Genomic DNA, 22,128 nt, shown 5'->3' with positions numbered 1-22,128 from the left:
TTATTCCCAAAGACCAATTATTTTTAGATTGTTATTGTCAATAGCTTTTGTGGCATTATCGATGAATAAATATGCCATTAAAAAAATGTTACGTGTAGGTAGGTAGTGTTTTTGTTTCTTATCTTTTAAATACATATCAATGGAATGATATGAATAACAATAACAACAGAAATAACCTTGAGACGGCTCTATTTAAATTGTATTTTATCATTTTTATACTTTTTTAGTGCATTAAAATGCATAGTTTTGCAGGTTATTAATGATAAAAAAAATCCAACCCTCATTAAAACAAATATAATTGTCTAAGTATTTTTAGTTTAAGAAAAAAATGAATGTTTTGTTACTATTCCAAATTGAAAAGAGTATAACTACCCTGATCATTATTTATGAATTATAAGCGTTTTAAGTGGTTTAATATAGTATACAGTCGACAATAAATGGTCAGAAGCGTAAAATTAATTAGGTGAATCTGCAGTATAAGTTTGTGTTAAGTCTCGAGTCACCAAATCCGTACGAAATCAATTTGACGAATTGACAGCAAAAAAAAAATTCAGCGATAGTCTTGCGTTAAAAAAAATTCCACATCCATATATTATATTGTAATATTCCTACGCCTATGATCGTGACGTGCACTTAGAAAAGTCAAAAGTGTTATCAATGGCTGTAGTAGAGCGCGTAAACCGTGCTAGGTATAATATAGTACAGCCCTCGCCGTATTGTTTCGATGAATCCGTAGTTTTCGCCTACGATGAAACAATAAAACGTTTCGCTAGGGGAAAAAAAAATTTAATCTCGCGCCGGACTCTTCCGCATATTATAATATAACGGCAGTCGGATCCATACAATACCCCGGTACAATATGTATATAAAAAAAAATTCTTTTATAATACATACACGCGCGTATAGTAAACGAAAGAGAATAGCGTTCGAGGAGCCGATTATAAAACTCGGGCCGCGTAGGTACCGCGCGTGTATATTATAATATAGTGGTGTGGTTTTTTTCCTCTCCGCGGCGCGTAAGCATTTATTATATACATATAAACTATATACATATATATACATATAAATTATATATATATATAATACACATTACACAATATTATATAGATCATATATACGGCGTGAGTTGAGGCGTGGGGCGAGGAAGCCGATTAAAAAATTCGAGCCAAAGTGTTTTCCCCGACCTCGCGCAAAAGTGGCGGCGTACTACCGGCCGTCGGTATATATATATACGAGCGGGTGCGCGAGGTGACGGCGGGTAGGTTTATAGGTGATGGGGTGGGTGGCGACGGGGTGGATTAAATTAACCCTAAAACATCGTTGCCGTATAATAAACAGCTTTAATTTCATCGGCGCACTGCGGCGGTACGTTCTTCGCGCGCGCACCCCCCCCCCCCCCCCACACAGCAACCCGCCGACCCACACATACGGGAACACACGTAGGTTGTATTATATTATTATTATATACGTGCATAATACTATTATAGCGGTATATTATATATAATATATATGCACACACACACACACACACACACACACACACTCATATACTATTATTATTATGTACCACAGTCGCGGTGGTGAACTGCACATAAATTGTGCAATGTGCATACCTACTTTTCCTGGTGGAATTTATCGCGGTGTCCACGCGTACACTTGCTGCAGTATAATATAATATCCGCTGCAGAAGTATACGCGTTGCAACTAAATATATTTAATTATTATTATTATACGCGTAATATCATTGGTACCTATATATTATGGGTGGTAGATACCTGCCTTCCTGCCTACAGCGAGCCGCCCTGGTGTCTACATTATATCACATGCCTTGCTGCCTCGGTGGCGGATAAAAGTTGGAAGGAGGTGTTCGAATTTTTTTGAAAATTCGCCCCCCTCCACCCGATGACTTTTGGATCCGTCACTGTGATGCCTGCACGCCATGACGCGTATAATGGCTCCCCTAGGCATAATTGGTCGTGGCGTTTACCATCACATTTTCTATAATAATTTTATTCCCCGAATATTCAATCAAATTTTTCTCGACCCTTTCGCGGTCCGTACTGACGCGTAAGTGCAGCGTATTACTATATTATATTGTTTTGCTCTCCGGCGGTTTTGTTTTTATTTTTCGGAAAGCTTTGTCGTCGGACGGTATTACAATATAATACTTCATAATACATAGGTACATATTATTATACGCCTTTAACCGTGCGGGCGCGATAGGGTGTAATCAGTTGAAAGCGGGCGGCGAATGAGGGGAGGGCTGCGGTAGTAAGCGTGAGGCGCTTTCACTGCTGCAGGCTGTGCAGCGTGCGCGCATTTCGACAATGGCCTAGGAGAGTGCGCTTTTGTCCTCACGAAAAACTCAAAAAAAAAAAAAGGTTTTCCGGATCGGTGGGGGGCGAACACGTCCATTGCAAGGACGCGTTTGTTAACGTATTATACAATATACATATATATTATACACGTCAATGAGTATAATAATGTCATTCGAGGGTGCAATGCACTTTTTAATTACCCCACCGACCGCGTTAATATATTTATATCCGAGGACTGCACAAGTATATATAATATATATATATTATAGCACTGCTGGCACCCCGCGGAAGTCACGAGTGCAGTAAACGCGAGACGTACTTTTATATTGTCAGTCGCGGTTATACACTCGTGGGGCCCTATAGGTCGGTCGACGGAGGAAAAAACCCATTGTACACCTACTACAACAGGCCGGGAGATCTGTGAACAACATGAAACGATCCATAATAATGTGCTTTTGCTGCAGATCCGCGTACGTCCGTATTCGAGTCTTGTCTTACGGTGTGGGCAGAGTTTGTAATATTATCATTGGATGTCTACAATATTTCTACGGACTCGTGACGAGAGTTGTCCCTCGTTCGTACTTCGTGGAGGCTCTCTTGTGCAATGCAGTCGGTGGTCTTATGGAATCGTGCGACAAACATTTTTCGAGAGCCGAACCACAACGAAACTTAACGCTACGTTCCCGTCCGGACTGATTGCTCGAATTTAATTACTGCGAATATTATCGGCAACAAACACGCGTCTCTATAATATCATCGTACGGGGGTGGCAGGAAGTGTGCTACGGTCGTGCAAAATCATTGGACAACGAAACTTCAACAGATCGGTAGTAATATTGCAGCAGTCAATCGTTCGATATTCTTATGGGCAATAATATTATTCAAATGTTGCAAAACCGCGAGGTACACAATAATCAAAACTAAACGGCGTTCATGTATAGATACTATGTCAATTTTATGGATTAGATTTCTCGTTTTTGTTTAACATTCGATCGAAACTTACCTATGATTATTTCTGGTACGGCACGCGCCGCCGACCCTATAAACATTTAACATATTATTTAATTAAGTCGGTTATGCGCCGCCGAAGTCATAGACCGGAATATAAAACAATACGATACTACATAGAACTTACTGTAACCTAATTTAACTCGATTACAACGTTATATCTATATGATAATATAATATACATATAGTTTGGTAAGCTCAACACCGTGATGGTTATACTAACCGAGTCGCTAAACACCACTACGGCGGCCGTTCGTAATTCGGTTTTTCATTAGCACGCCAATAAACAGTATGGAAGGCGGACAACAGCGTTCAAAAAAAAAAAAAGTAACAATGACTCGCGTTTATGTTTAACTATAGAACCGGGAGTAATATTTAGCACGCGGTCTCTCAAACTGATAATAATATCGACATGCCACATTGTTATATCATAATAATAAAATAACGATGTGTTTTTATTTTATTAAAATCATCAGCTGCGATCGTCTCTGTAACACAGCCACGAAGCCGTCGATCGCTTCGGTGTACATAATATTATATTTATATATTATTATTGTATTATTCCTACCAAATAGACTTAGCGCGTGCGTTGCGTCGTTAGGCACAGCACGTACAGTTACAATTATGTATAAAAAAAAAGGTCGAAATATGAAGTCGAAAAATTTAATTGGAATTTATCAGTTTGTTAACGACCGTTCAAGGTATTCGTAAAATTAAAATACCATACACTATTATATCTGACCGTTTGAAACTGGTACTGTGCGTTTAAATAAATTGAAAAGTGCGAAAGACAGTTAAGCATTTCGGTTTATCTCTGATGGCAATGTAACAGACACTGGACATTCTAGTTTTAATGGTAAAAAATAAATGAAAAATAGTGACAGTTATTTTAACTGAAACGTATAATTTTACCGAACAGTAGCTAACCTATTCAGTGGGCCCAAATCTAAAATCTATAATATACAATACACAACGCGATAATATGATTTAACTAAGCTGATAAAACCACTATGCTTCGTTTCCATTTATTTTTCATTAGTTGAAAAAATTTTCGTTCGATCAGTTTCACTAAAATGTTTGCACATATTGTTTTAGATGGTGATAATAAAATATTATATACGTTTACATCGAAGTTTTTGATAATATTACAGTAGTTAATAGATCACATTTTATAGATTAACAACTATTTTTTTGTTATCACATGTACCTATTATAATGTAAGATGATTGTTGTAGTTATTTCGCTATATTCATTTTCATAACACAACATCCCTGAACTTATGCATTTTGATGCCTTAAGATAATTATTATAAAACGTTTAATTATATTTTTGGGGCTTATATTAAAATAATAAAGTAACAGTAAACAGTAAAGTTTAAAAGGTACCCTTAACATATTATTATGTTAAAATTCGTGTAATTGATCAAGAGCATAGTACGATAATATACACTCGCGCGGGGGTGTGTAATGTGTATGGTGTATAATGTATATATTGTTTAAATGTATTGTAGATATACATAGGTATATGTACTTAAAAACAAATTTTAATATTGAAAACATATAAAATAACAAATTTAAAAAATGCATTCAATCAAAACATATTTTTTTGTAGAAAAATCAAAAACTGTTTTCAAAATTAAAATTCTTTGAACCAAAGTCTTACAGTTCTGGAAGGCTATTATAGGTCTGTATGCCACCTTTTCATATGATCGACTGTAGTAGTACCTCCTCTTGCAGTAAGAAAACCATTCATTAATGTAACTATAGTATAAATTGTTGTTTGTTTATTACATACCGAACAAGTTGATAAAAGTTAAATAATATGATGTCCTAATGGATTATTGTGCGTTAATAAAGCGCACAAGTAATCAAAACATGTCGCTGTAAAATAATTTATATCCATAATAAGTATATGAAATACAATATACATTGTTCACGATAACTGGGAAAACCGTCTGAAGAAATGCCTTTTATTTGAGTGCAGTTTATTGTACGTTAAGTCGTTTCTCTAAATTGATTGTGACTTTATGAAACATACACAGAGTCCCGCGGGATACAAAACGTCTTTATGTGATGCCTATTTAAAATTATTTCATCAAAATGGTTCGTTCTGTTAACATTATACATTATGCGTTTATAAAACTCGTATGGGAAAGAAGTCTTATCCGTGAAAAGTCTCAGAAAATGCGTTTCCACTATATATATCCACTGTTATAATATATAGTGTATGCTTAATGATACTTATAAAGACGTGCAAATGTGCAAGATATAATATATTATAAGTACCACTTACTTCTGTACGAATAATCTGATGGATTTTACGTAAATTAACTAGTAGTTAACCTAACCTAAATTATGGCGCTAAAATATTTTATTTTTATCTAAAAAAGTATTTTAAGTCAATAAAAAAGAAGGAAAAAGAGCTATAATCGAAAAAAAATAACCAGACCTAACTCACAGATTAATTTAAGTTGGTAAACTGAGTTCGACCTAAATACCCAAGTATCAATAAAATATTGTGTTATCATGGAATCAGCACGCCGTATCTGTATCGGCAAACACTAATCAGTAATCACGTTACAAAAAAACAAAGAAAAATCAACAAACAATTTATTGAGCGCAAGGAAAACAATGTCAGTAAATTTTACTTCATTAGCATCTCAATTAAATGCATTACGCAATAATATATATTGTAATGGTTTTTGCCGAAGTTGATACAACTGTAGTACTCATTCGATGTCGATTTACACCAATAAATCATTACAGTAGTCGAAATGGTATTGATTCATTAATAATTAACAAGAAAATGCTAACATCCTATTGAAACTGCAGAAGTGAATAAAAGATGTAATAAATAAATAACGTTTTTAGACTATATTTTGTTTAAATTTATTATAACTCCTTGGAAAATCGATTTGTTGTATCCTGTCACGATCGTATTATATTTATTTTGAATTGAGTGATGAAATGTAAATAGATCAATAAACTAAATGTATCCACAAAATATTATTCATACCTATATTATCCAAACTACACTGCAGCAAGGTGTGGCCACATTATAACGTACCTATATAATCTTTATTATTTAAATATAATAAAATAAAATAATGTGTTCTATGGAACTAAATAATTGAGTGTAAAAGATCTATTTAAAAAATATATATTTCTCATTCATAAGTGTGATGCAGTAACATGATGAAGTGACTCTTAAAATTAAAATGTAAAATGTATTATATGTTTTGATAATAACTTAACGATACATAATAGTTATATAACTATCCTATTATGGTACTTTTTATTTAGATTAGGTATGAGCAAAGTTTTTTTTATTTTACAGTTAAATGTGTTACATCCAGGGTAAGGAAGTATCATCATAAGTTTTATACAGCTTCTCTGGTTATAAAGCAAAAACAATGAAACCCATACATTTTATACTGATAACATGGTCCGATAAAAACGAAATTCACCACGTGTCAAGTTTTCAGTGATAATAACGATCGATGAGACACGTTTTATTTTCTCACAGGAGTTTTGTTTGATGTTTTGATCTTGTCCATGTAATCTGTTAAACTACCAGACTCGATGTAATGTGTGATTATACTTTCACAGAATGTGCACATACGTTTCGAGACTTCTTTAACTTGTAAAACTACGTTGGCATAAAAGAATCCAAGAAAAATTGAATGCTGGAGCGGTGGACATGCCATGTTTGGACTATCGGAAAATAAGTCGTCATAAGGACCCAATAGCCCATACATTAAAAAGCCGCATTATTCAGGGAACATTTCAAGTATCTACGGTTATTCACTTTCAACAAATTAAGAAAATTAATATCTTCAAAAACTATTTTTTGGTAAAATTCTAAGCGGAGGGATTGATTTTACAGTGGTGTATTTTTGTTTTTGGTGTGACCATGTCAACGGCGAATAGTTGAAAACATGATTGACTTTCAACTTTATGGGTGATTTTTGGTAGCAAATTGAATATAATTAGGTAAAGATTGAAGACATCCAGTGTAAAAAAAAAATTAAATAAAAACGGGAATTTTTGCAATTACACAAAAATGAATGTATGTAGATATAGGTAGTTAACATTTTTACAACATGTTTATAACATGACCATTTTTCATGCAAGATGAACTTTTCAAAATATTTTGACTCTTGGTGTGCTATTTATAGACATTGGCATTTTTTAAATTGTTTTCTTTCTATATCAATGTTTTGATTTGTCAAATAGTTTGAAAACTTAATACAAGGTTCCTAACAATTTGTTCATGAACTAATTAAAACTATGGAAATACATACTCAAAATATTTTTATATGAGCGTTTAAAGTTAGAACTTGGAAGTCATTATAATTTAGTACGGTGGTAATAGGCAGTAGATAAATGATAGTGATAACACGCTATTTTTTCATATTTTCGTTCGTTCAGAATCAAGGTTTCATTTATCAATAAATTATTGCCTTATAATTGTGTGGTTAAAATACTTACCGGCAACTTAGTATAAATAAAAAGTACCAAAATAAGTATCATAATGTATGTTTAATTGGAAACTTATTATTGTTTTTATTTTCTAGTCATAATAATTTGTTTTTGAACTGTTGTTCATTAGTTAGTATCATTTGTTAGTATGTAACACATTTAAATCAGTATTCAAAGCATTTAAATTTTATCTTGATCACAAATATTTTTTTTTGTAATTAGTTCACCGAGATACTAGAACGGGTACAAATTGATTTAAAAAGATTATTGATTGTAACAAACACAGCATTCATGAAATATTCACTCCTCTTCATTTTTGAAATATTAATTTGACAAAAGTTGAAAACAATACGAAATGTAGTATTTATTTATGCATATTATTATGGCGAAATTGTCAATTTTGTATTGGGAATCAACTATGTACAATGTACATGACAAAATTAACACTTTAACAGTGCCACGACAATTATACAATGTTAGCATGATTTTGAATTGGCCCTTGGATCATAGATATCCGACTGGTGTACCGTGTATGTCCGCTTGTGTACAATCAAATTGCTATTTAAAGAGAACGACTTGTAACATGAATCGCACGGGTACAGTTTTTCTCCTGTATGTGAATTCGTTTGTGAGCCGTCAAATTGCAACTTGCACTGAACGATTTGTCGCATATATCGCACGCGTACGGTTTTTCACCAGTGTGTGTGCGTCGATGTGTCGTCAAATTGCAACTTGAACTGAACGATTTGTCGCAAATATCGCACGCGTATGGTTTTTCGCCAGTGTGTGTGCGTCGATGTATCGTCAAATAGCTATTTTGGGTGAACGATTTGTCGCATACATCGCACGCGTACGGTTTTTCACCAGTGTGTGTGCGTCGATGTGCCGTCAAACTGCTACTTTTGTTGAACGACTTGTTACAGATATCGCACGAGTACGGTTTTTCACCAGTGTGTGTGCGTCGATGTATCGTCAAATAGCTACTTGTGGTGAACGAACTGTCGCATACATCGCACGGGTACGGTTTTTCTCCAGTGTGTATTCGTTTGTGATACGTCAAACTGCCACTTACAGAGAACGACTTATCACACACATCGCACGCGTATGGTTTTTCGCCAGTATGTGTGCGTCGATGTGTCGTCAAATTGTAACTTGCACTGAATGATATGTCGCATATATCGCATGTGTACGGTTTTTCACCAGTGTGTGTGCGTCGATGTATCGCCAAATAGCTACTTGTGGCGAACGAACTGTCGCACACATCGCACGCGTATGGTTTTTCTCCGGTGTGCATTCGTTTGTGATCCGTCAAATTGCTACTTACAGAGAACGACTTATCGCACACATCACACGCGTATGGTTTTTCGCCGGTGTGTATGCGTCGATGTATCGTCAAATTGCTACTTACAGAGAACGACTTATCGCACACATCACACGCGTATGGTTTTTCGCCAGTGTGTGAGCGCCGATGTGTTGTCAAATGGCCACTTGCATTGAACGACTTGTCACATACATCGCACGCGTACGGTTTTTCACCAGTGTGTGTGCGTCGATGATCCGTCAAACTGCTACTTTTGCTGAACGACTTGTTACAGATATCGCACAGGTAAAGTTTCTTCTCCATTTTCCTCTGGAATATAGTCGGTTGGCTTTTATTGGTAAATAATTTATTTACTACCTACGTAACGGTTTTTCAAACAATTATTTGGTTACCAAGCTATTTTGTTTATGATCGATTAAAATGTATTGTCTTCACCATATTTTTAAGCCAATACATGTTGTATTACTTTTTAAACTTGAATAGAGTATAATATGTTGAATTTGACAACAACAAAATTTTATAAAATCATTAATTTATTTTAAAATATAATAAAATCTTACCCAGAAATTTGTATAGGTACAATATTGCATAGATTACGTAATGGCATACCTAATATGTGTTTTTGTCTAGTTTTATGTTGTGCAAATTACAACTTTAAAAAAGGGCGCAAACTTTTGTATTTTTTTTTTTGGTGCCAATTATACAGGTACCTCCGCCTCTTAAAATTATTAAACTGAATTAAATCTCTTTTCTAAATTCTATTGTATTATATCAATTTTATATAACGACCATATATTTTCCTCGTGTAGCTACGCGTAGGTTTTGTGGAAGTTATGATGATTCATATTTCATACTACATTCATTCTACATTTTTACCATCAAGGCGTTATTCGGTCGAACGATAAAAAAAGGTCCAAAAACGAAGGAGCCCCACCGAAAATTTTCCGGTTTCCCTGTAGGACTATCCACCTATGGAAACCTCAAAATTCACGTGTTTGACACGTTTGCGACAAATCTTAGGGCAAACGTGCAGGGAACATAAAAAAAAACCATCCTTCACGGATTCATCGACACTTGTCGGTCGTCCTTCTATGGAAATAATTTTTTTACACGTCAACATTATTATAGTGCCAAATTATTAGATATTTTTGATGAACAAAAAAATATCAAGCAAAAACGATTGTCAATACAGGTTGTGATTACATTATAATTTATTACATTAATATATCGAAATATATAATAATATTATAATATTAGGTATAAATGAATCATTACCATGATTGATTATTAATTAATCACGCGTCATATAATATATTGTACATTTGGAACGCTTATTTCGGACGGTTTTCACTCGAATAATATTATTATAACGCGCATCGGTCCGGCGTTCAGCATCACGCGCGTATTTCATAATTTTTGATTGATAATATAATAATATTATTACGCAATCACCAAACCATTCGAACGTACGAAAATTAATTTTTCGTTTAATTAATCTCAAAATGCGCACACGCTCTCGTGCTCACGCACACACGCGCACATACACACACACTCGCACAGATAACCCGAACGTTTAGATGTATAAAATGGAATATGTTTTTGTTATTGAAACCGTGCCAAATCATTGGGCAAAATGTATTTCCACGGTTGTTTCCGAACAACAATGAATATAATAAAGAATTCGTGTTTCCCATTTTGGACGAGCCACATACACACACACTTATAGATATATATTATAATATAATATATACGTGTGTGAGAAAGAGGGAGAGAGAGAGAGAGAGAGAGAGAGAGCAAGAGAGAGAGAGAGAGAGAAAGTCGTGTGTGCTCGTGTGTGCGGGCGAGAACCGGAGCTCGTTTATTTTCTACTGGACGTGTAGATTTGCCTACATTTGTCTCGCACAGCGCCGGAAAATAGCCCTCGTCCTTATTTCATTCGCGCGACGGCGTTTTATATTAAACCCGACGCATCGTACGAAAAACGGCGAAAATCCAACTATTTTCGCGCACACCTCTCACTCCCTCTTGCAGTCGTTTGCCCGCCCGTCTCCTGTCGCATTCTCACAGCGCAGGACTATTGGATAGAGAGAAACCGCCATACAGCACTGTTGTACGATCGGCATCCAAACGAGACGAACACTAACAACTTCATAGAGTTCAGGGGTCCCAAACCTTTTTTATACGGCTGGCCAAAGCTGTGATACGCTTCTGCATCGCGGGCCAAACACATTTGGACAAGAGTGGAGAGAAAATCAAACTAAAGATTCGTAAGAATCATTACTTTTAGCGATTCATGATTGATTTCATTTTCAAAAAATCTATAAGCTTGGAGGTTTGGAGGCCGTAGGTTGGAGATCCCTGCAGTCGTAGACCACGATGATATTATAAAAACACGTGTGCTCCGATGAGATCTAAATATTGTCGAATATGGACGTTGTATATTATAGATTATCGTACATTGTTTATTGATGCGGTACGAAGAACTGCAGGTAAACAATAACAATTGGCGTACGGTTTCGTTTTAGATTTTTTTTGTTTGCGATAAACTTCTATTCCATACTATATACTGTATTATATTATCCTAAACAATATTATACTGAAATGTTGCTGGTGACAGACAGTCAATACTCGGTCCCGGGGTTTGGAAACCGCGGCTTTCCGATCACCGATTACCCCGCGATAACCACGTCTAGGGTGTTGGTATAATACCATGACGATGACACAGCTGTATAGCATCACGGGCATACGTATATACTTACTAAGATTCGCTGTATTAATCAGAAACCGTGTAATGTATACATCCGCTGCCACGCAGGTGTACGCACATGGGTATTATAGCATATAATAATATGATGTTGTGGTTTCAGGGTTAAATCAACTTTTGCATTATACCTCCCCGAATGGGGTCGCGCATCGGACATAAAAATACGGTAAAAAATTGCAACGCAGAGTTCACCATAAAATGTGCGCGCGCCGCCGCCTGATGTGTTCGGTGGAGTTTCCCATAATCATTTTGCCCCGAGGGAGGCCGTAAGGGCTAGAGCGTATATGCAAGTGCGGAGACTGTAATATATATATAAAAAGGCCGCCATATAATAACATTGTTTTCTTTGAAAATAATGTTGGGATACGCGTGCATAATAATATATTGTTACTCGCGCTCTTGTCTTTTTCGGCCTGTTAGCCGGGATTTCAACGGCGTGATGTAACGAGATTCCCAAATCTCTGACCCGTAAAAGGAAAGGGAAAAAATAGTCCATTCCCGAAAACTGTTTTACCGGTTACTTTATACTAAAAAAAAAAAAAGGAAAAAAGAGAGAAAAAAACCTCCCGGAAGTATCTAAATAAAAACAATTTTTAAACAAACTTCGTGACTGTATAGTGTTCGTACCTATATATATATATATATAATATATGTATTTGGTGAAGTATATAGCGGGAGAGAGAGCTCAATGGTTCAACTGTTTTTATTCGTATACTTGGATGTTTCTTGCAAAAACTTTCGGTAAGCCATTTTTTTTTTTTAAATTTCAAACATTGTATTAATCAACCGCGAGTATTTCTGTACTTCAAACTTTGCGGGTTTTGACTCTGTGACGCGTTAAACAAATGGATTTAAGATGATGAAAATATAAAAAAATATTTCGATAATATTATGTAATATTATATAGATTCTGCAATACCGTTATTATAAAAAAAAATCTAATCTTTGCATACTCATATACCTATCATAATATGACGGTATGAGTTATTTTCACCTTTTAATTTTGAGAACCAAACAAATTTTAAATTGAACAGAATAATATACCTACGATTAGTATGAGTTTCGCAACGGTTTAATAAACGGAAAATTACAAGCGTTTAAAAGTCAAGCAAAATAGTTATTTGCAGGATGTATTATGGGCTAATGCAAATTCAATCGATTTATAATTATTTGATTGCTTACAAACTACCTAGGTATGCGTAAACTTCGTTGATATGAAAATATATGTCACCAATGAAACAATCCATAGGATAATATTGAAAATAATCTGTTTGTATGCTGATTTTGTGTTTCACTTTATAGACTGTTTAAATATATTATTCTTGTAATAATAGTTTATTATATAATTCAGAACTATTCGAATATAATCACGTGTCACCACGTTCACTGAGAATATTGACCACAGTCACCATGTTATAAATCAGCAATAAAAATATATTTAATTATTATCATTATGTTATGCTAGTTTCTATTTGTTTTAACTAAATGTGTAATAGTATTATAGGATTTAATTTATAAACAAAAACCATAAAATGTTGATAACAATAAACCAGTTGAGTCTATTCGTGTTACCCGTCCCACTTGTTAAGTATTTAAAAATACGCTTTTTTATTTTTAATTTACATTTATAATGGATAGCCATAAAATTACCACTTAAGTACCTATAATTATAATTTATAAACGATTAAAATATTGTGGGTCTGTAATACTGCGGTCATGGTTATAATTGCCGTGGACCAACACAATAAGATTTTTGATTGAGACACCCTATATACTTCATGGAATATTTGAACATTAGGCCACGACGAGTCTGGTGGTGAATTGACTAGGGCGGTGGATGACAGAGCACTTCTAAAAAATACCTTATCAGTCATGAGATAGATACAACTGACACCTACCGTGGGGCATAACGAGTATTTATCTCGTCGTCGAGCCTACAATATTATTTTTTATTATTGTTATACGTTTCATTATAATAATATAATATACATAGTTTTCTATTGCACACGGACCGTGTGATCACTGTCATTATACTGTTAAACTGATGTTATAAATTATTATTATAATTTTAACAATGCACCTACAACGATATTTTTATCTGTGTCATTCTTGTTAAATCAGTATTTAGAAGGTGAAGGGAGGGGGGTTATTCTATATAATAAGTAAATTACTGCCGTGTTCAATTATTATTATGATATGATAACGGGGCAAATATATGGTACGAAAAACAAAGGGGTTGGTTTAAGAGTAAAAATATAATATATGTTAGGCTCCCAATTATTTCCCCACGAGGTCACGCAATTATTTTTTCTTTTAACTTAGAAAATCCTAAAGACAGTCCTGGTACACATGTACATAATATTATTATAATACTGTGCCGTGAGTCTGAATAAAATCGTAAATGGTAGTGTCTTTTTTTAACCCTAGGCAAATCAACGTTTTAAAATTAATGATGCAAAATAATAAAAAATTGCAGAAATTATTGGTTGTGAATTAGTGACTATTAGTAATAATAGTCATTATTTAAATAAATAACTATACATGTTGAAAATACAAATAAATATATTTTGCATAGGAGAAAACTACATCAAGTGTTTCGCTTTGTAAATCTAAAACATCCCTCGATTTGCAATTTAAAACCACTTCAGGGTAAAAACCAATTTTTTGACTACACCTGGAAACACGACGGGGTCGCTCGTTCAGACAGTTTAAGTCAAAAACATCACTCGATTTGCCATGCAAAACTACCCCGGGTAGGTCACAGGGTGAAAACAACTTTTTGTCTGCACATTTACTGGTGCTTATACTAGTACTATTATATATTATATAGTGTATAGTCGTCCTCGTACACGACATCGCACAATACTAAAATAAAATATTTAAATAGCTGTAAGTCTTAAAAGATTATATTATTGTTTCCTATTGATCCTATTACAATCATTTTTTGCCAATTATGCGTTAATTACCTGCCTACTATCGATTAATTTATAAAAATTTTAAAATCAATTTTAGACATGGGTGCCGGTGAAAATTAATGCATTTAGTAAACACAACATTAGGAAATAGACTGATTCTGCGAATTCAAAACGTGGCTAATGAAAATGACGAGGCCGACCAGGAGAGAGCCCTCGACAACTTACTATACGTACTGGCCCGCAAAAGATAACGCGATTTAGTGGTACGTCGGCCGTGGCGGCGTAAAAGGCGAAAGGGACTTACGCTCGAAATCACCGATAAGAGCAGTGCACCATCCGTTTCCATAATATTATCTAAGATCGTGTACCGAGCCCGTAGGCCAAGTCATGTGTCCTATGATCCCCACAAGCATAAAGGTAAAATATATATTATATAATCGTTATAAGTTTGCCTCGGGACGCGTCCGAACATGGTGGACATTGTTGTTACTCTGTCCCCGTTCTTGATTATGTTATCAGAAAAGTTAACATCACCACTTCTCACCCACCTCGTGCAACCATATTCGACTCTTTTATACCGTCCCGTTTTGCTTTTTTTATTTTATGTTTTTAACGAATCGATTTCAAATAAAGAAAATAATAATATTATTATACGGACGCGATGAATAATGATTAAATGGCCTTCGGCGTGCATTTCTATAAAGCCTGTCCACTTTTTTTTTTATCAATCAACTATATTATACAAGATTTTTGTTTGTTTTCTTGAGTTTAATTAAAAAGGTTATACAAATAACTATATATAATAATACATACTGTATTAATTACTACATTTAACAAAGGAAATGAAAACTACATAATTTACTGCTTTAAATAGTTAATAATACTATATTAGACTAAGATTAAAGTAGGTATCATTTCCCTACACACTTTTTCTTGTGTAATTTTATTTCGATTTTAAGATTATACAGATAATAAAATATGTAATTACATTGTATATTGTAATAACTAATAATATATGTATATCATACAATATCAAATATTATTAAGTTATGGCCCACTAGCTGTATAGGTAGTATGCAGATATTATACGTAATTTCGAATTCGGACAGACCCTACTAAGTGCGATGGCATGTAATTCTGATTCACCTGGTCAAACATGTGGTCGCATTACAATTTGTACAACCACAAGTGCAACAACAATATTCTAATAATAATATGTATTGATTTGTGAGTTTACACTCGTTTTTAAAATGTTCATCGTATAGAACGTATATTACATTTTAAGTGTAAAATTATTATGTCTGCGGAAAAATATTATGGTATGTTACCAATTTATACAATTTATATTATATTATAATATTATGTTCTCGCACTAAAACAAACTAAATAATTATATTATAAGAATATGTATTCACATTGTTGCGGTCGAGCGTGACATGGTGGTGGTGGGAGATGGGAAATAATAATATGACTGTGCACATAATATTTTATTCGGTGACGTATCGGTGTTATAATTATTACGTATTATTTTATGTCGAAGAGCATAATACTTATATTATTTAGTTATATGGAAGGGCGTGAATATGATATATTATAGCCGCCACCAGACACACATAATATACCGCGGTTGTTTTCTTACTCGCTCAGAACTCGTATTTATTATTATTATTACTATTAATATCGTTGTAATTACTCCAGTAACAATTATTATTATTATTATTATTATTATTCTTACGGTGTAATTATATCCGTTACACAACATAATAGAACTCTACCTATATAATAGGTAATAATATAAAAGTGAATTTGTCTGGTCATCGGACGAGAGAGCATTCGATCGACGTGTTAAAACTAGTCCGGTCCGTCTGCGGTGTACCCGTATAATATAATAGATGACCTGATGTATGTAACCGTCGCGACCACTTTGTACATAAAACGACTAACGGCCGGACACTGCATAGGAACAACACATTTGGTATACAGTGTGTCTCTGATCGTGTTTGCAATCGTATCTGCTATCGATTCCAGCCAGTTTATGAGGTTATATTTTTTTCAATAAAAAATAATTTCCTATGTGTGGTTTGAAAAGAATTACAATTTTAGGAATTATTTTTATACACAACTATAGCTAAATAATAATTTGATGTCAATCCAAGTTACAATACATAATTATTATGTTTGAAAGATAAAATATTAATTTTATATTATGTTCGCATATCGCTATAATTTTTTTAAGCTAAACTGCTACATACTTTTTCAGATTTATATTTCATTTTGGAATAATTTTTTATAGAGTATTTCGATACATAGTAATATAATATAAGATATAGTCATGTTGATCTTGAGTTTTGAACCACATAACGATGATAAGAAATAGAAGTATAATATTATCATATGTAGGTTAGTAACATTATTATACGAGGTCTAATATTGATAATAATGTTAAAGTCGACAAGTATCAAATTGTTATAAAAGTTTCATATAACTGGAAGTAAGTATCGTCGGCATGGGAAGTAGGGATAATAACTATCGAAATGTTATTGAACATATTATTACATTATAAAAATGTACATATTTGATTTTCGATTTATACGTCATGAACTATCATCACAGCGGTTATAAATTTCGGTCCCAATGAAAAAACATTTCCTAACATAATATTAGCATAATAAAGTCTGCGAAAAACGGTTAGGTTAAATTATGTTTAATTACTTAAATATATTGTAATTATATACAAGAGCAACATTTTTTTATACTTGCCTCGGGCGCGAAATAAGTGACTAATCCGGCACTTTGTAGGCGTGTTCATATTTTTATATGTATAGGAATAAATGTATTTTACCATACCTACTACTATAGTAAAATATTGTGTTTTGAACATTATGAGAACGAAAAAATATGTCACCTGGTAATAATATTGTGAAACCTGCACACGCGCGTTGTTACTATTCGTTCGGATAACCACTACCGTGGTATAGTCTCGGGAAAACTGTATTTAACTGGTTCTATCCCCAACACCTTTGATAAAAATACGGTGGAGGTATAATAAATTAATATTGAAGGCTTGCCCAGGGCTTTTAAACGTTATAATAACGTTATATTTGACAAAAAAATTATTGAAATTTGCAAACGTAATTATAACGAAAAACGATAATCAAAAATAATTAAACGCCGCAAAACAAAACATAATGATTAACAAAATATATTATATATCATTAAACAAAACATAACGCAAAACGTAATTTATAGAATATCATTGAACGAAAAATAACGCAACACGAAATATTTTAAAATCTATTTATTTAAAAGGTCTATTGGTTTCGTAGAAACATTTATTTCGTGTAAACAATCTAAGAATTGATTATATTATATTCCGTATTCGGGCCATTACCTTCCCGAATTAGTTATTATTTTTACATTTAATAGCCTACTAACACTATTTTAAATAACGATAAACGCAAAACTTGTATAACGTTTAGTTCTAAAAAACGATAAAAGCAAAACTTGGATAACGTTTTAATTCTATATAATAATTAACACAAAAATTGTCTAACGTTTTAACTGTAAATAAAATAAAATAGAATTTTTTTCAAATACAAGCCCTGGACTTACCACGTACCTACAGTACACGGCTACGATCGATTAAAAATGCTCTTTACTAGATAGGTATATCGATATCATCAGTAATAATATAATTGCGGTCTATCTATCTCAATAGGCTGCTGTTAGTTTTGATAATATTAGAAAGTGGATTTACCTATTATCAGACTTTTAGTGAGAACATTATCTGTGCGTAAGCGTCGGTGATATTTTTGACGTTTTAATATTTTTCAAGCAATAAATTGGTATGTGAAATATCACAAATTAAATATGCTCATATCTTGCTTGAAAATCAAAATACCGATTAGGCACAGACAATGTTATGTTTTTCTTCCTCCATTCGCTCTTGTGTCAAGGCTGACGGCACACTATTGAAACTGGAGAATGAAAATTTACCAGTCGCACGTGTATAAGACGGACATCACAAATGCACAGCGTCCTTTTATATGACCACTGAAAAACAGTATTTCCGAGGGGACGAATATTGCGATATATCGCACTGACCTAAATGGCCGTGCAGTAGACGACCAACCGTGTTTTGCTCGGCACATGGTGAAAAATAATAATAAGAAGAAACATTGCGAGGTACACTGCTCAGGCACTCTGTGCAGCACTCTGGCAGGTGGGACAGATGGAATATTATGTGTTTCCGAGAAACGATTGATATTCGCGACAAGAAAAATGTAAAAACGACCATAGCATATTTTAACGTCCAAACACTTGTGCTGCGGTGTTCGAGAAAATAGGAAATTGCATAGTGTACTGCAACGCAAAACGATTTGCGCATAAACAGGTAACTGGTAAGCGCTGCCGCCGCCGCCGCCGCCGAGGTTTATGTTCGCTGCGATCACGTACACATTAACCGTGGTCGTTGTATACCGAAATACTATTATAATATTATACATAAATCTACAGCCACGTGGTCGAGTGCAGCATACGGTGTATTTAACGGTAGTTATGCTAATCAGATACGATCGATTTTAAAGTGATAAACCATTCGGCGTAAAGTCCGACCGCAAACTATACCGAACTAATTAAATACAGATTAACCACGATGGCTATTATACCTGAAACGGGCATAAGTAGGTGTGTGTTTAAGAGGGGTGGGGTGAGGTAGGTGTATAGTGTAAACCCCTCGGCTGATATAAAATTCGTCCAAACGTTTCTAGATTTGCAAGTTGGTGTTTTTTTTTTATTTCGTTCCGTTTAAAATGTATTTTACTGTTCCGGTCAAAGCCCACGCGTTTGTTTGTGGGTGATTTTTTTTTCGCCGAGCTCGGTTAAAATTATCAATAGGTACAGGGTCGAAGATAACGAACCGACAGATCGGACGAGGAGGACGGAGATGGTCACTTCAAGAGACAACAACTCTTCTTTGATAAACACCACCACGTGCGGTTGACTTATTATTGTTATTACTGTCACTACAACAACTATGGCGAGCGCTCATTGTATCGGAACAACGAAATAAATAACTCACGATATTTTATTGTCAGAGCGGATGCATATAGGAAGGAATAATAACACACATGCCGTTCACGCGGCAGATTCTAAAATATTATATACAAAACGCGGCAAATTGCTGTGCATTGTAAAAACGATGGACAATAATGCAAACAAAAAAACCACAAACACAGCGTTATTATAATATATACGCCCGTTATCCGGTAACAAAAGATTTATCAATCAACGCGTATTTATATTATATTATATTATTTTTGTTGTCGCTGAGGCTCGCGTGGAATAACACCCGTGCAGCACGAGTAAATAATAATAATAATATGTAGCCGGACGGAACAAACTTATCGTCAAAACGTCCATCATCAATACGCCAGAGTCTGGGGCGAATGATGAAAGAAATCCGAACAGTCATCGTCGTCGTACCACTGTATAGTTCGAGAAAGACGGTATTTGTATTATTGTTATTATTATTATCATTTATTTATTATGCTATTACAAATTCAGCAGAGAATTGCAGAGGATCGTTATCGTAACACGCGGCGTTGACGATATAATATTATTATAATATACCTATATATAACATTTTTATACTTGAAAAATATACAACACGACGCAGATGAAAATATGACAAAATCATAATATTGTGATATTTTATAAAGAGCTTAACATAATAATTTGTAGGTACATACCATTCAGGTGGTGAAAATTGAGAAAATATTATAAAATAAGGTAATATACTATAATTATGTGGAAAGAGAGTTGAGAGTTAAATATTATATTGTATTCATTAGGAATTTTATAGTAATTAGTTTTGTAATTCTAACTATATACATTATAATATTGATGTACTTACATGGAGATTATTTCGATTATTTATTCGTTGACTCGTCGATTTAACTTGATATATTAATATCTACTTACTATCATATGTTTTGCAAATAATTCGAGTAAAACTTCCATATTATTATGACAAAGTTCCTTATTAGGTATAGAAACTCGTTAAATAGAATTATATAAATTTGAATTTAACTATTCGATTGTGAGGTTTTCAAAAATATTTCGTCAAACGTAAAGCGTCGTCAAATGGAAGTTATAATAAATTATACTGTGATCGGTGTCTATAATTATAGGTAAATAGTGTATACAATTATTTTACAAGTATTATAGTTAGTTACACTTTTCTTAACTATACTTCGGAAAAAAATTCTAGACAAATTTTGATTGAATTGAATTAAAATAACACACCTAAAATAAAAAAATGCATTTAAATGCGTAAGTAACCTTGCGATATTAGAGTAACCGACTGAAATCAAAAACATTCTCCAGCTTAACTAAAATATTGTAGTTTTGTTGTTTAAATACCATCAAGACCCTATATTGTTTCAATATTAAATCGAAATAGTTGTATTATACGTACCGATTAATACTATTTTTGTAAATAATATTACGTATGATTTATTGTAAAATAGTATTTAAAATGTTTGTCAGTATTGTCAGTAAAGTGATTCAAACATATTATAGTGTTATTCTTTCGGGTGAAAAAAAACAAACAGCGCTTTAGCCACTTAAAAGGTAAAGGTGGATATAGTATGCACTTTTGGAAAATGCGAATAAAAAACAATAAAGTGACTCTGCGCGTGAACAAATAAATGTCATATAATACTATGTTAATAAAATTAGTTGTTTATTTAGTCGTTGAAATAATAACGACTATTGTTTGTACGTCAACGGGTTTAGTGGTTTATTTTTCCATTTTATTTTCGGAATTACATTTTGTACATCTCGTGGTATATGCGTGTGAGCACAGATGTATCGCATAAAGTTTAATAATATATATACTGTTGCAACGATCTCGGTCTAATTTCTTTTTCCCAACGCGTACGCGGTGTTTTGTTCGGATACCAGAAATTGTCACGGTAGTAGTGAGGTATACAATATTTATACCAGACGAAAAAATAATAAAACTAATATAATATTATTCGACCAAACCTAAATAATATTCGTTGATCGAATTGAGGGTGGGAGCGCAGGGTCTTCAATTTTTAGAGCACCCTTTCTAGTTATTTTCGTTAAAACGGTGGGACGGACCGTATTATTTTGTTAAAATAATATTGTAATTTTGTAATTATTATTATTTCGTAAAAACGTGTTGCACGTATATTCAACAAGATATTAAAATTCAATTGAGTGATTTTTTTTTTTTATGATAATTGACACGCGGTCAAAAGCACGGACTAAGATGAAAGACTAATTTGTCTGTG

The 22,128-nt window shown here is 33.7% G+C and overlaps 1 protein-coding gene and 1 pseudogene across 1 annotated transcript in view; both read right to left on the bottom strand.

The window, feature by feature from the left end:
- Nucleotides 1-22,128, bottom strand: part of LOC132937511 (nephrin-like) — a 485,631-nt gene that overhangs the window by 437,342 nt on the left and 26,161 nt on the right. The gene's annotated exons all lie outside the window — the stretch shown is intronic.
- LOC132936025 (zinc finger protein ZFP2-like) lies at nt 8,283-9,430 on the bottom strand (annotated as a pseudogene).

The sequence above is a fragment of the Metopolophium dirhodum genome, chromosome 1, assembly GCF_019925205.1.
Source record: "Metopolophium dirhodum isolate CAU chromosome 1, ASM1992520v1, whole genome shotgun sequence".
Taxonomy (NCBI): domain Eukaryota; kingdom Metazoa; phylum Arthropoda; class Insecta; order Hemiptera; family Aphididae; genus Metopolophium; species Metopolophium dirhodum.
This window is presented reverse-complemented; position numbering and strand designations above follow the sequence as displayed.